This window comes from Vulpes vulpes, chromosome 5 (genome assembly GCF_048418805.1).
Source record: "Vulpes vulpes isolate BD-2025 chromosome 5, VulVul3, whole genome shotgun sequence".
Lineage (NCBI taxonomy): Eukaryota > Metazoa > Chordata > Mammalia > Carnivora > Canidae > Vulpes > Vulpes vulpes.
Window position 1 is genome coordinate 47,604,882 of NC_132784.1, and position 15,233 is coordinate 47,620,114.

Here is a 15,233-nt window from a genome sequence, read left to right on the forward strand (position 1 = left end):
TAACAAAAATTCACTGATCATACTCAATTCATTTTTCTGCTATTTTCCATCTGTAATTTTTACTTAAATTTTACATTACTATGAAATCTGAGCTGTTCATTGAAACTTTATTTTATCAGATATCTGTCTTTTTAAATGAAAAAGGCAGATTTGTAATCTCAGTATTTTTTTTTTCTAGTTTAGCTATTTATTTTTGCCCTAGTTAAAATTTCCTATTGAAGTGTTTCTAGCTTAGTTAGATGTCCTTTGCAGGTTCCTTGTCTTTCTGGTTAAGTTCACTGCAATAATTATTCCAGTCTAAAATGATGAACACTAACTCCAACACGTTAGCTTCTAGAAGATGGAGACATAACTCCCACACCTAGCACAGTGCCAGGAATATAGGATAAGCTATTTTTGAATGTTTTAATTTTTTGTATGGTAAGAACCTTTAACATGAGATCTACCCTCTTAAATTCTTAGCATTCAATAGAGTATTGGTAATAATGTGAACGATGTACAGAACTCTAGAATTTATTCATCTTGTATAACTAAGACTTTATGCCCATTGACTAAAGACACCCTATTATCCCCTCCCATTAGCTCAAGAATGGCAACTACCATTCTACACTCTGCTTCTATGAATTTGAATTAGTTATATACCTCATATAAGTGGAATCATGCATTCTTTGTTCTTCTGTGACTGACTTTTTCAGTATCATGTCCGAGCGGTATATCCACATGGCAGGATTCATTTTTTTTAAAGATTTTATTTATTTATTCATGAGAGACACAGAGAGAGAGGCAGAGACACAGGCAGAGGGAGAAGCAGGCTCCATGCAGGGAGCCTGATGTGGGACTCGATTCTGGGTCTCCAGGATCAGGCCCTGGGCCAAAGGCGGTGCTAAACCACTGAGCCACCCAGCTGCCCAGGATTCATTCATTCTTTCTTTTTTTCTTTTTCTTTCTTTTTTTAAAGCCTAAATAATATTCACAAACACAATATGTATTTGCTCTATATATGTAAGGGCTTTAGTGTTGTGTACATAAGTATTTACAATATTTATATCCTCTTGATGAATTGATCTTGTATTATGTCATGATCTTTCTCCTGTTACAGGTTTTAGTCTAAAATCCGTTTTGCTCATAAGTACCCCTTGTATTCTTTCACTAGTTTTTTGAAATATGTTTACCCGTCCCTTCACTTTCAGCCTCTGTGTCTTCTTAAAGCTAAAGTAAGTTTCCGTATGCAACATATTATTGCATCTTTTCTATTCAGCCACTCTGTTTTGATGGGAGAATTTAGCACATTTACATTTAAAATAAGTATTGATAGCTATGAACTTACTATTTAAAATTTTGTTTTGTTTTGTTTTCTTTTTTTAATAACCATGCTATACTGGCTTGTTTTGTTACAGAAGGGCATGTGGAGTTAACAATGTGAAGACAGTTGGAACCTGAGGTTGGAGAAGAACAGCGTCCCCTCCTCATACATGCCCAAATAAAAAATCACCAACAATGGAAAAGCAACTGAGACAGCAACTGAGGTTAGGGAAGGGAACAGGGAACCTGAGCACAGTGGAAGAGCCAATGCTTGTGCTGCTGGGAGGGCCCATAGGCAGCTGCAGTGCAAGTAACGTGAGTATGAGTCTCTGTATCTTCCACATAGGTCTATACAAATATATAGAGAGAAGTTGTTCACTTTCCCCTGCTTTCTCCTCTGCTTGACACTGCTTGCTGTCATCCCAGCCTTTCTTATCATATGAGGGTAAAGGGAAGGGAATGATGAATAAATCATCACTGAATTGCGATCACACTAACATCCATCAGCTTCTGGATGTGTGCTATTACACGGTTCTTTAAGTGTTTGCTGAACATCTGAGGGTCCTTCTGCATCTGCTCCAGGATCAGCCGCATGGCTGGGTCACTTATCTGCTGCACTCCAGGGTCAGCCATGGCCTGTCACTTCATGTCTTCAGGGCTGTGGTGGCATTTGTACTGGGCCATCATACAGTGTTGGTAAACATCTGCAGCCTCCTTGCAGTTGGAGTCCAGATCTAACACCTTGTGGTAGCCATCCATAGCTTTTCCTCCAGCACTTCCAGGGCATCTGCTTTCCATGTGTACCCACTGATGAAGACAGGCTCTAGCTGGATACATTCCTCACAGTTCTTGAATGCCAGCTGAAACCCCAGGAGTTTGGGGTAGCAGGCAGCTCAATTGCTGTACAATTTGGCCTCTTCTGGATTCCATTTGATGACTTCTGTATAATGCTTCATGGCCTGGGGATAGTCCCATTCTGAAAACATTCATTGCCTTTGTTCTTCACCTGCAAGGCCAGGTCCGGGTTTATATAAGCCAGCCACTCTTGCTCGTTCAGAATTTCTCTGCCTATTGGCATTTCTTGAGCATAGCTGGGGTTCAGTGCTCTGTCAAAGACTTGTTATGGAAATGGATGGCATCCTTGTACTTTTCTTCTTTGAAGTAAGAGTTGCCAATTTGAGCATAAGGTTTGGCAATCTGTTTATAGTCTTCCTGGGTTTTTTTGCCCCACTTCAATGGCCTACTCACAAAGCTCCCAGCATTTACTGTAGTCGCCCCTCTAGAAGTACACAGCTTTTTTTTTTTTTTATGGATTTATTTATTTATGAAAGACACACACAGAGAGATTCTTAGCATTCAATAGAGTATTGGTAATAATGTGAACGATGTACAGAAAGAGAGGCAGAGACACAGGCAGACAGAGAAGCAGGCTCCATGCTGGGAGCCTCATGCAGGACTCGATCCCAAGACTCCAGGATCATGCCCTGGGCCAAAGGCAGGTGCCGAACCGCTGAGCCACCCAGGGATCCCAAGTACACAGCTTCTTGATTGGTCATGTAAGTCATGTTGATCTGGTCCAGGTCCTCGGCTCTGTCATAGTGCTTTAGACTGTATCAAAGTCTTTCTTCTTGTAGGCCTCATTCCCCAACCCTTTCCTTTTAGCATCTGCTTCTTATTCTCTAGAATATCTTGTTCCATTGGCTCTGGCTTGGTGTCCTTCATGGGAGGAGGAGTTGGGGGAGGTGTTCCAACTTCCTTCTCCTCATTCATATTATCAAGATTGACTCCTAGCAGGACACTGAGAGTAGTCATGATCTGGGGATCCTGATGTTTCATCCCCAAGTTGGATGGTTTGTTTCATAGCTGCTCTATCGGCTCCTGGTAGGTACAAGCAGCATCCTTGTGCTGACTTTCAAATTTCTGGTACAGATTAGGCATGTCGAAAAGGTTCATGAATTTCTGCTCTGCCAACCGGGCCTCCATATTCTGTAGGCTCTCTTTGAGCTGAGGATTATTTACTTCATGTTTTTAACCCTCTTCCTAGGTTTGCTTGGCTTCTTCAAATCACTTTAAGAACTTAACGGCTGCGGCCTTCTGCCAATAGCCCTTGCTTCAGTGAGGTTTTAAGTCAACAGTTTTGCAGCCATCCTTGTAAGCCTTCTGGTTCCTGGTTGTCTCTCAAATGTTTATGATTGTCCAAGCCTCTCTACTTGTTTTTATCGTTCCAGTAGTTGAGGGTGCACCAGGACCCATTAGAGTCCCAAAACATAGCCATTCAGTACCTAGGTGTAGACTCACCAGAAGCTAGACCCTCAGGCAGCAGCTGGGAAATCACCATCCAGAGACAAACAGAGATGATGTTTTTGTCTGCCACATGATTTTGGTGACTGTCTTTTAAGTGGCAATTATAAAAGTTAGGGCACAGCGGTGTGTAATAGCTCCTTCCAGGAAGATATTGGCAATTTGGTTTATTATTAGAGCAAGCAAGAAAGAGAAGCCCAGGGAGGTGCAAACCAGCTCCCCTGAGTTCCAATAGGATGATGGGGGGCCTCATGGCCAGTCCTTAAATGCATGCTAATTAGAAACCAGGCCATCAGGTAGCAGTTTATAAAGTATATAGTCAATATCCTTTCAATTTTGCCTGCTTCCCTTGCCCTGAGCCTAGGGGATAGCCAAGGTTAATCCTTACATACTCTGAAGAACCTGCTTCTTTGGTTGCTATAGTCCTATAGGTCCCCTGGATGCAAACCCAGTTGGTTTTCAGGCTAGGTGGGATATTTGAGGGAAGACAGGCAGTCTTAAAACTTGAGGTGATAGAAGTTCAAACCCTTTAATTCGGGATCCCTGGGTGGCGCAGTGGTTTGGCGCCTGCCTTTGGCCCAGGGCGCGATCCTGGAGACCCAGGATCGAATCCCACATCAGGCTTCCGGTGCATGGAGCCTGCTTCTCCCTCCGCCTGTGTCTCTGCCTCTCTCTCTCTCTCTCTGTGACTATCATAAATAAATAAAAATTAAAAAAAATTTTCAAACCCTTTAATTCCTTGGGGAGAAGCTGGAATTTGAGCATTCAATCCTGATTGAATGCCATGGGTGGTGTTTATGGCACAAGTGTGAGTCAGTTTTTCCTATCCTTTTAGGTATGGCTATTTTCTCATTTACCTGATGTGAAGGAGTCACTCAGCTAGTCTCTAGATTTCTCCCAGTGAATTGCTCTGTGTGTAGGTGTGCATTTCGTGCATCTGTGGGAGGAGGTTAGCTCAGGAATGTCTTAGGTAGCCATCTTGGTGTCTCTCCTAAGGTGTGGGCCTCACTGTGATTTTGATTTGCATTCCCACTGATGATTACTGACACTGAGTATAACTGACATACCTGTTGAACATTTGCATCCTTTTTTTCTTTTTTGCAAAATGTCTACTCAAATCTGTAACCCATTTTCTAAAGAGATTATTAGCTCTTTTGTTATTGAGTTCCTTTTATATTTTGCAAACTATTCCTTTTCATAATATATGGTTTGCACAATTTGCCTCCTATTCCATAAATTGCATTTTCACCATACAAGAATGAATGGGTAGTCAATTAAGTGAATAAATGTCTCAGGATATAAAATTCTATACTTCTTTTGAACCTTGTTCTTTGTTAACCCTGCTGCCCTCCAATTTTTTCCCAAATCCTGGAAAAAGAGACCAAAGATTATTCATTTTATAAATGTAAAATATAAGAAAAAAGTGAAGTATATATTTTCTGTAGAATTCTTGTGTTAATTTCATCCAATCTCAACTGACCCTTTGACCAAGATTTTATTAAGCCACTTTGCTGATTGTGTGCATGTGGTGTGTGCAAGCTTAGGAAAAGATTTTCATCATAGAGTAATAGAGCAACAAAATAATGGACTCTTCCCTAAGGCAGATGGTAGCACATTGCCTTAGGGATTGTTTGCACATATTACACTGACTTTATATTTTAAGCATCTGACATGGTAATTAGTTTTATAAAAATGCCCTTCTTGTGATTCCTTTTCTGATCAATTTGAAATACACTGCTTGCATTTTAAATGACTCTTCAAGTATGGATTAAATTTTTTTCCAGTCCTAGGTTTTTGTTTGGTTCTAAACAATGTCCAGCATTAGTACATAAAGATCTTCCAAATCAATTAGGTCTCTAAAGGAAGCATAATCTTTTTTTCTGTGATAGAATGACAGGAATCATCTTTTATCACTCAATGTTTTCTAATGAAAGACACACAGTATAGTGTTCAGGCATTTATGCCAGGATGATTGGCTTTCAGTTCAGTTAATTTAGTTTAGTTAATTCAGTTAATTCAGTTAATTTAGTTAGTTTCAGTTAATCTGAGAGCTGGGTTATTCTCACACAATCCTAAAGTCTCAGCCCATCTCCTAGCAAATATTTGATAGCAGAAAACTAGCTCTAAAGATTTAGAATAAGAATTCATTACTAGCATTAAATACAGTAAACCCATTTAACAATGTATCATCAAGTGTTAAAATAATGGAAACAAATGGCACTTGTCAAAATAGTTTTCTAAAAGGATATTTTCTGAACTACTTGCTTCAGGTTTTTTTGTCATCTTTATAACAAAAAGTAATTCAACAGATCTGGTCAAATTAGTTTTCCACATCATTAATGTGAACTTTGAAACTTTTACTAAGTTGAATGATGGATTTATAAGTTCTAAAAGTTTTTCAGAGACAAAGATTTTTAAAAGTAATTTGATGAATGGCAAGAAAACTTGAATATCCATTTTTTTTCCAACTCCTCTTAACCAAAATGACCTTAAGGTTCCCTTCAGTTTGACTAAACTTCAGATAGTCTTCTTCCTCACTCTAGGACTCTGACCTCCCTTTTCTTAGAGCATTTACTTTAGAAAACTTGCTATTGTATATTCTTCCTTTGTCCTTTGAAATGTAAATCTTTTCCCAGCCTCTTGCCAGTTTTACAACTCAGGAATGTCTTTCTCAAGGACCTGGGAGTGAACCCTTTGAAATGTAATCATCAAGAAAGATAAGCCCCTGTCTCCCAGTCTCTGCGGGAGGGTGAGAATTTACCTTCCATGGGGGATGATTAGAAAGCAGAGATAGCCCTTGTCATACTGACCAACCTCCCTCCTCCCGTCCTTCAGTGCTTTTCTATTAATTCACTCCAGCATTTAAAAATCCTCCTGCCTTTTGATTCAGAGAAATTGAGTTCAGTCTCTCCCATAGTACAACAGTCTTGACTCCTATTGCAATAATCTTAAATTATATCTTCCTTGACTGTTTAACCTGTCTCATGCAATTTTTCTTCAACACTTTAAAATTTTATTTATCGTATGTATTTCTGTTAGCTTTTCTACATTTTATCATTTCTGTCTTTTATCTCCTGCTTATTCTTCCTTTTTCCAAGAAAGAAAAAAGACGGAGTAAGTTAGAGAAATTATAAATATGAGGACTTCTAAAGAAGTAACTACATTGTACACTCATTCATCATGAACAATCAGTTAAATATGTTTATTTCTCAGATCAACGAAAACTTTGTGATACAAATATTTGTATACCCCATAGAACATTCAAAAAGAATAAATGTGTATACCTGGGGTTATAAAAGCTAATTTTAGGTGGTATTTGGATGAGTGTATCTTAATAATAAAATATATATTTTAATGCTATTTTATATTTAATATTACATTATGGTTTCTATTTTGTCTTCATTATTATGTGATCTAGTATTTCTACTCCTGGGTATTTAACAAAAGAAAATGAAAAAAAAAAAAAAAAAACTAACTTGTAAGATATATGCACCTCTATGTTCATTGCAATAACTTATGATAGCTAAGATATGAAAACAACCTGCATGGGTCCTAGTAAATGGTAAATGAAGAAATGTGGTGTATACATACACACACACAACGAAATATTGCTCAGCCTTAAAAAATAATAAAATCTTACCATTTGAAACAACAGAAATGGAACTTAAAGGCATTATACTAAGTGAAATAAATCATAAAATTAATATGCACTTAAAACATATACTTGAGGGGGTACCTGGGTGGCTTCCTCAGTTAAGCATTGGACTCTTGATCTTGGCTGAGGTCATGATCTCAGGGTGGTGATACTGAGCCCCACCTGGGGTTCTATCCTGACGTGGGGCCTGTTTAAGATTCTCTCCTTCTCCCTCCCCCTGTCTCATCTTCTCACAAGTATGGGTGTACTCTCCCTCTCTCTCTCAAAACAATAAAAAAATGAAATAAAATAAATAACATAATATATATACTTGAATAACACACGAGGTGAAGATGTGGCAAGAAGAACTAGTATCTGGGAAACATTGTTCTATCTATGACAAAAGGGCTCTGTGATAGGATTCCTGTCTCACATGTTCATAGATTCCACTAAAGAGTAAGTAGCAATTATTAGGAAGATTTTTTTTTGAAAAATAGGAACATTCTTGCAACTTGTTTTTGATACTAAAAATTTGTTTACTCTTAGATAAATTTAACTGAGAATTAAATGTTACTGAATTAATATTTCACTTCATACATTTATTAAGACCAACTATAGGTGAAAAGTACTCAGTTTTGGAGAAGCAAAAATATAGTTACCCTTACCTGAAGGTGTCATAATAAAAGGCATTGAAAAACATAACCAGAAATCAAAACAACATGCACAAATTGCTACTAGAAGTACTGTAAGTTTTAATGGAATTCCTCGGGAAAATGATGTACTATGGAAGTTGGGAGATCATCCTTTTATTGCTGGATAGTATTCCACTGTATGCATGTCCTACAATGTTTCCATCCATTCACTTTTTGATAGGCAGGTGGAAACCACTCTTACAACTATTTCTATACAGACATATGCTTACATTTCTCTTAGTAAATATGTAGAAGTGGAAAGACTGGGTTACAAAGTGGGTAAATATTTGTAATATTGATGAACTTATTTTTTTTTAAATTTTATCCCACCACTTTGATTTAATAAACTTTAATTACAAATACATTGGGACATCCAAAATTATCCTTCAGCTTACTGATGTTCTACTCTATTTGTATTCATTTTTCCCCTCTGTGTGTTTCATTTTGGATAGTTATAATTGCTGGATCTTCATATTTTTCCATCTGTTCTGCTGCAAAGTTAGCCTTCTGTTAATTTCATCCAGTGAATTTTTCCACTTACTGTAAATTTCATCTTTGGAATTATAATTCAGGTTTTTCTTATATCTTCATGTTTCTACTTCTGAATATAGGAAACACAGTTGTAATTATTTTTATGTATTTGATTTCTAATTCTAACATCTGTGCCAGTTCTGGATTGGTTTCAATGCTTGATTTTTCTCCTCATCATGGATTGTATTTTTCTTTATCTTTGCAAGCCTTACAATTTTATATTAAATGGCAAACATTATAAACTTCACCTTGTTGGGTATTGGTTACTTTTTTATCCTATAAACACTAATGAACTTTGTTTTGGAATGCAATTAAGTTACTTATTATAAGTTTGAATCTCTAGGATCTTGTTTTAAAAATTATTAGGTAGGACGAGAGTAGTTCTCACTGTAGAGCTAATTGTCCCCCACTATTGAAGCAAGAACCTTCTGTGTATTCTTTGTGATACCTCATGAATTATGAGGTCCAGTCTAAATGGTGGAAATATGCACTAATTCCATCCTGTGTGAGCATAGGCACTGCTCCTTGTAATTCTTTGGAGTAGTTCTTTCCCTGGCTCTGGGTGGTTTTTTGACGTGTACACACTGACCAGACCTCTGTTGCACACTTGGGGGTGGGGGGAGGTCTGCTGTGCTCTGGGGACAGTTCTCTGCCCTCCAATACTCTAGGCTGTTCCCTTGCACTATTAACCTCATGTCCCACCTCCATGAATGAGCCATTTTCTGCCTGATTTTTTTTTTTTTATCCCTGAATTGAGAATCTAATCAATTACAAAGAGCAAAATGAGGAGAAACAGAAACAAGGCAATAAATTAGTAACTATGAGGGGAAAAAAATGAAGAAACAACAGAAAATGAATTGAAGAGGACACCTTAACTGTAAGACCATCCTTTCCTGAGTCTTGTAAACTATGGTCTGGGCAAGGCGAGAGGACATGTTCTTTAAGCACATGGGATATTTTGAAACACACAAATTGTTCAATTCTTGCATTCTTTGCTTTTTGCCTGAGATCTTTTGCCTCCTCCCTTTAGTTCTTCATTAATTTTTCTGCCTCATTTTATTTGTTTATTCAATTCCTGCTTGCTCTTAATCCATATTATTCTATTGTACTCCCCATCACTCAGTGTAAATATCTGAATCAGCTCATCTAAATTACAATTGAGGACAATTATAATCTAACCATCGTTTAGAAAAAGCATACCTAAATGTTAAATAGCATATATATATATATTATAAAATACATGTATGTTGCAGTAATTAATTTTAGCAATAACAGCTTTGCTAATTATGTGAAAAAGCCACTTATGTATAAATGCCTTATAATTAAAAAATTGTTTTAACAAACTATGTACCAAAAAAAGTTCATCTTATAAGTTTTCATTAGTGTTTTATCAAAAAGGAAAAAATTTGTAAATTAATACAAATCTATTCTCAGGGCTACTTTTATTTTTGTCTTCTGTGTAACTATGACTTTGCATAATCTCAAAATTATTGAGCCTAGAATCCTCTGATCACTGGCAAGTCTTATAAAACTTGACAAAACCATATCATATAGGTAACAGTTTTCTTAAAAACTATACAAAAGAATAAGTTTAACTGATCATTTGTAGAAATAATTTAACAAAATACCACTAATGAATTTAATAACTGCCTTCAATGATATTTAATTATTGAATTTCTCACATATACTTAGATATTGCTAAAAAGAAAGAGTATTAGCATCTCCATTATGAGGAGTATGCCAAAGACAATTTACAAGTAGAGAATTACAGGACTCAAAAGGCATAGGGATGTCTTCTTTAGCAAGCTGGATTATGGTTTCTATCCTTCTAATCCTAGATGAGATTATACAGCAAATCCTATTCAATGAAATGGAAGTCCTTGCTGTGTGATACCTGGATTCCTGGGTTTGTTCTCTGGGAACTAGAAGGTCAACCTTTCTTTTACTCGTTTACATGCACTTTCAAGGAGCATCAGGCACTAACACCTTTAATTTTGTTGCCAGCTAGATTTTGACCTATTATAATTTTTTTCCCAACTCCCTATCTAGTTCATCTTTTTTTTTTTTTTTTAATTATTTGAGAGAGAGAGAAAGCATGAGCAGTGGGAGGAGGAGAGGGAGAGGGAGAGGGAGAGGGAGAGAATTTTCAAAAGACTCTGCATTGATCATGGGGCTCGACTTTGCAATGACCTGAGCCAAAACCAAGAGTTGGACACTTCACCAACTAAGCCACCTGAGGACCCCTGATTCATCTATAAGACTTTATATCCTCAGTGAATTTTTAGTCAATTTATGACTAACAAATCATTGCAGACTACTTTAAAAGGAAAGTAATTAATAATAAGGATCTTTGTTGTGTAATTTATTTTACTATATAAAATTCAGAAGAAGTGTTCTAAATTTTCTTGAATCCATAAAAAATGCTCAACATATGCTGATATTTACATAGGATTGGTCGAAGAAATAGTATTTGTGAGCGACTGTGTGAGGCATTATGTTTATACTTTACATATATCTCTAGAAATGTTCAATGCATTTTTCAAGGTATGTGAACCAAATGGAAAGTAAGTACAGTGGAAAATACAATTGAAATTCATGGATAAAAACTTCAATTTTGAAAAGAGAGTTACATATGTTAGAATTCCCTTAGGCTACTTCTACTAAGTCAGCCAGCTTTTAGGCAGCAGATGGATCATATAGACACTGACATCAGTGGAATTTTGCCATTGAATTTTTGACAAAGACAAACTATTCATCAAGGAAGACTTCATCATTAGACATTTGTGCCTTCAATTTTGGAGAAGAAAACACATTACATCATGATTATTATGCAGTACCATTAAAATGATTGAATAAATCTCATTAACTTCTTAATCTTTTCATTTTGTGGGCACTCTGGGGGTATGTACACATGGAAAATGCCAAGCAATACCAATTGCTATGTGATCATTTTTGCTGAGTGTGAAAAGTATGTATTTCAACTTTATCTTTCCTTTTTATTCTTGAACCAAAGGGTTTACTTTTCTCTAAAATTACATTTTCTCTAAATTTAAATTCTCTAAAAATTTGCAATTATGTTTTAAAAATCTTAATTGTGATGAATCTACAAACTGAACAGAGACAAATCTTTGTAGTTTTAAAATATGACTTTTAGTAATTGTTATTAACTTGAGGGAAAAGAAAAATCAAGAAATAATAAGAGATGAAAAATTTTGTTTGTTTAACCTCAACTACCTTGCCATTGACAATAGTGTTTTAGTCAGTCCAGCCTCCAGAATGTCAATGTCATATTTAACAACCCCATCAAGTTCTATTCCTCCTAGGCAGAACTGACATCTCTGTATTTACATACAAATTCTTTTTTTATGGTTGTTAGGCTTTCTGCTAAACCTCATAAACTAATTTATGTTAAGATAATTAATAGTTAAAAAGGACTAAGATCTCTTACCTAGGTGAAATAATTTTATTTTGGGGCTGCCTTCTGCATATTATACTAAGGCATATTATACTAAACTATAGATTATTATACTAAAAAATGGAGAATTTATGTACTAAATACTGTATAAAGAGCAATTAGAAAAACAAAAATTACTTAGTATTGATGTTTCAACAATGAGTTTGTTATTTAATATTAAAAAACAAATTCTCTAACACGAATTCTCTAGATGTCAGTTTTCTAAATGTAAGATACAGCAAGATAGTCACCTGGGAGTCAAGAGACTAGCATTTCTGCAAACCAACTGCAAGTTTTAACTAAAAATTATTCAAATCAATTTGGCAGTGAGGCATGAAAAAATAACTATGAATTTAATTTCTTCTTCCTCTATCAAATAAAAATCTTACAAATCTATGTGGAATTGAAATGATATATTAAAATACCTATATTCAAAATTATTGAGATTTTGGAGGGTATTTTTGCTCATGTGTTAAGCTTTTTATCGATACCATAGCAACTAACCCCTATACCAATAAAGTATTGTAATTCATTTGGGCAACAGGATGCTACTAATGTATAAAACAGGTGTTCCAAATGCCAATATTATTTGTTTTGTCTTGGTTTTTTGGAAGATTTACTTATTTTAGAGAGCAGGGAGGGGCAGAGTGGCAGAGAGAATCTCAGACTCCCTGATGGAGGGCTCAATCTCAAACCCTGAGATCATGATCTGAGCCAAAATCAAGAGTTGGACATTTAACCAACTGAGCCCCCCAGGCACCCCTTCCCTCCAAATGCCAATATTCTACCTAAGAGCTGTTCACGATCTCAAATTTCTGAAATTGTCTTTTCCTCATCAAGTTATGACCTATTTTCTTGATTTTGTCTCTCTGAACCCATAATTTTGAACATTGTCTATGGCTGGGAATCAATTTGCTTTTCATTCTCACTGTTCCCTATGATTTGGAGCCTGCTTCCGTCTTTTTTTTTTCTTCTTTGTATTCACTTGCTTCTCTGAATTTGGCATCTTCAATTGTTCCAAATAACAACTTCTACCTTATAGTTAAGTTCCTTTAAACTCCATCCCTAAAGAGATTCAGATGATATATTTCTGGACCAAGAATAGATCTGTCTACCCAGAGATTGGAATTAAAAAATTCTTGGGCTTTGAACTTTCATGATTGTCATGAATTATATACCCTGATGAAAAGTGATTTAGGTATTACCTTTTAGAGACGCATGCTCTGAACTCACCCTACATCCCTACACACCTATTAACTCTGTCAAGTTATGTAAGTAAGCTCCTATAAGAAAAATAAATCAAGTCTTTGTATTTCCTGTTCACTGATCTTCCCAGAAACATAGTTTCTCATTAGTTTAAGTTATTCATTCTAAAAAAAAGAAGAAAAATGTATCAGAATGAGAGTACATTCTGACATAGATCTCAGGAGAATCAAAGTTTCTGTTAAAAGCTAAGATTTTGGCTATACTGAAATATGAAAGGATAGAAGACCAGAAATAGGGTATATGCAATATTTGTTATGCTTAATTAGATAATATAAAATTTTATTTTGATCAAATCACATGTTATTATTTTTCATGAAAAAAAAAAACCCTAGTTCTACTAGCAGAGGCAGGTCATTGTCATAATAAAAATAAAGTGCATATGGACATATTCTAAGTAAATATACCAAAGAAAAAGTATCATTATTTGATTTGATTCACAAGATCATTTCTCGGTTATCATACATATAGAAATTAATAAATATATCTAAGATTATATTTTGACAGGAAATTTTTATGACACCTTTTATGTGATCATCAATAGCAAAATTATTATATATTCTTCATGATTATATTTTAATCTATTCAAAAACTTTGCATTGTTTTCTCCTCACATGAACCCATTAACTTTTCCCTCATAATTACATCATAGAAACAAGAGGGATACAGATAAAAGTAGGTGACTAAGAATCAGCTGGGAGAAAGGAATAATATATCTTTTTTCAGTTCATTGAAGTTCTCTAATTCTAGAATTGATTTCACATTTTAAAGTTCACCTGAAATCAAGCAGAACCAAAACAATTTACAATTATAGAAGCCTAAATACTTGAAAACAAGATCTATTTGCTTTGCACATGTAGGCATTCATCCAATTATTCTAATATATCAACAGCGCTTATATATAATACCTGACAAATGCTCTTGTTTTCATATAAAATGATTTTATTTTGCCCAAAAACATGTTAGATTATTATGCTTTACATTGCATGCAAATAAGTTAAGAGAAATAAAGATAATCATTGTTATGACAGATAAATGCAGTATTTATACAGTATCTTCTACTGGTTTTGCTCTATAAAATAACTTACCATTTCAGTGTCTAGAAGAATAGCCAGTATCCTTAATGAAAGTTCCATCTGCTGCTACAATTTTTTTTTAATGTTCTCAGGTTATCAAAACATAGCTGAATTCTTCAATCTCAAATTCAGTTTAAAGTCTTTCTTTCCCTTTGGTACAGATTACACCTGGTTGTCTAGTGAGTTGGGGGCAGAGGGTTGCTCTTTTAGTTCCTTTCTCATTTCTGGGCTTACTGTGCTGAGGCGATGGCTGGGAGAGAAGAGAAAGGTGTTTTCTCAGTTGACTACCATTGGTGAGCTCTCTATCCTCTCCCACAGTGGTCATGATTGCTCCTCATCTTGCTATCTCCTTTCCAAAACATAGGTCTTATTTGAGCCAATATAACTTAATTCCCAACCAACTTTGAGCAGGACCCACTTAAAAAGGAAAATCATATTATTCTTGCAATGTGAAATGGGGTTATTTTCTCTCAGCTCTTTCATATTCTTTTTGCTCCATCCCTATGTCACAGCAGTAGCAGATACCCTGCTAGTCCTGTGGCTCACTAGAATTTATCCAAAGATATATATAAGTTTTGATTTAATTAAGGGGATTGAGTATAGTCAAATCCTCTTGGAAAAAGTAAGAAGGGACTGATGGTATCCAGTCATAAATTGTTTATCCAAAAACACTACTTCATCTACTTTCTTTTCTACCCCTCCCTTTTGTTGAGTGAAATGTCACATTTAATCAAGCCCTTCCAAGTCACAGTGGGACTCTCAGCTAATTAGTACTTTGAACACTGATTGTGGACCTACTTAACATATTGCCACTTTTCAACTAAAGTAGATGCTAGGTATTATGGTGATATCACTTCCCAGGTCAACCAATAGCAAAGTGAAATTAGTAGTGGTCCAATTGGACTATAAGATTTTTGAAAGAACTGATCCCATTGTAATACTTTTCATACCTATAGCTGCATGTGAAATTTGGAAAAAAA

At 35.6% G+C, this 15,233-nt stretch overlaps 1 pseudogene; it reads right to left on the minus strand.

Moving 5' to 3' along the window:
- Window positions 1-1,776: 1,776 nt before the first annotated feature.
- Window positions 1,777-14,578, minus strand: LOC112919207 (stress-induced-phosphoprotein 1 pseudogene; annotated as a pseudogene).
- Window positions 14,579-15,233: the final 655 nt, after the last annotated feature.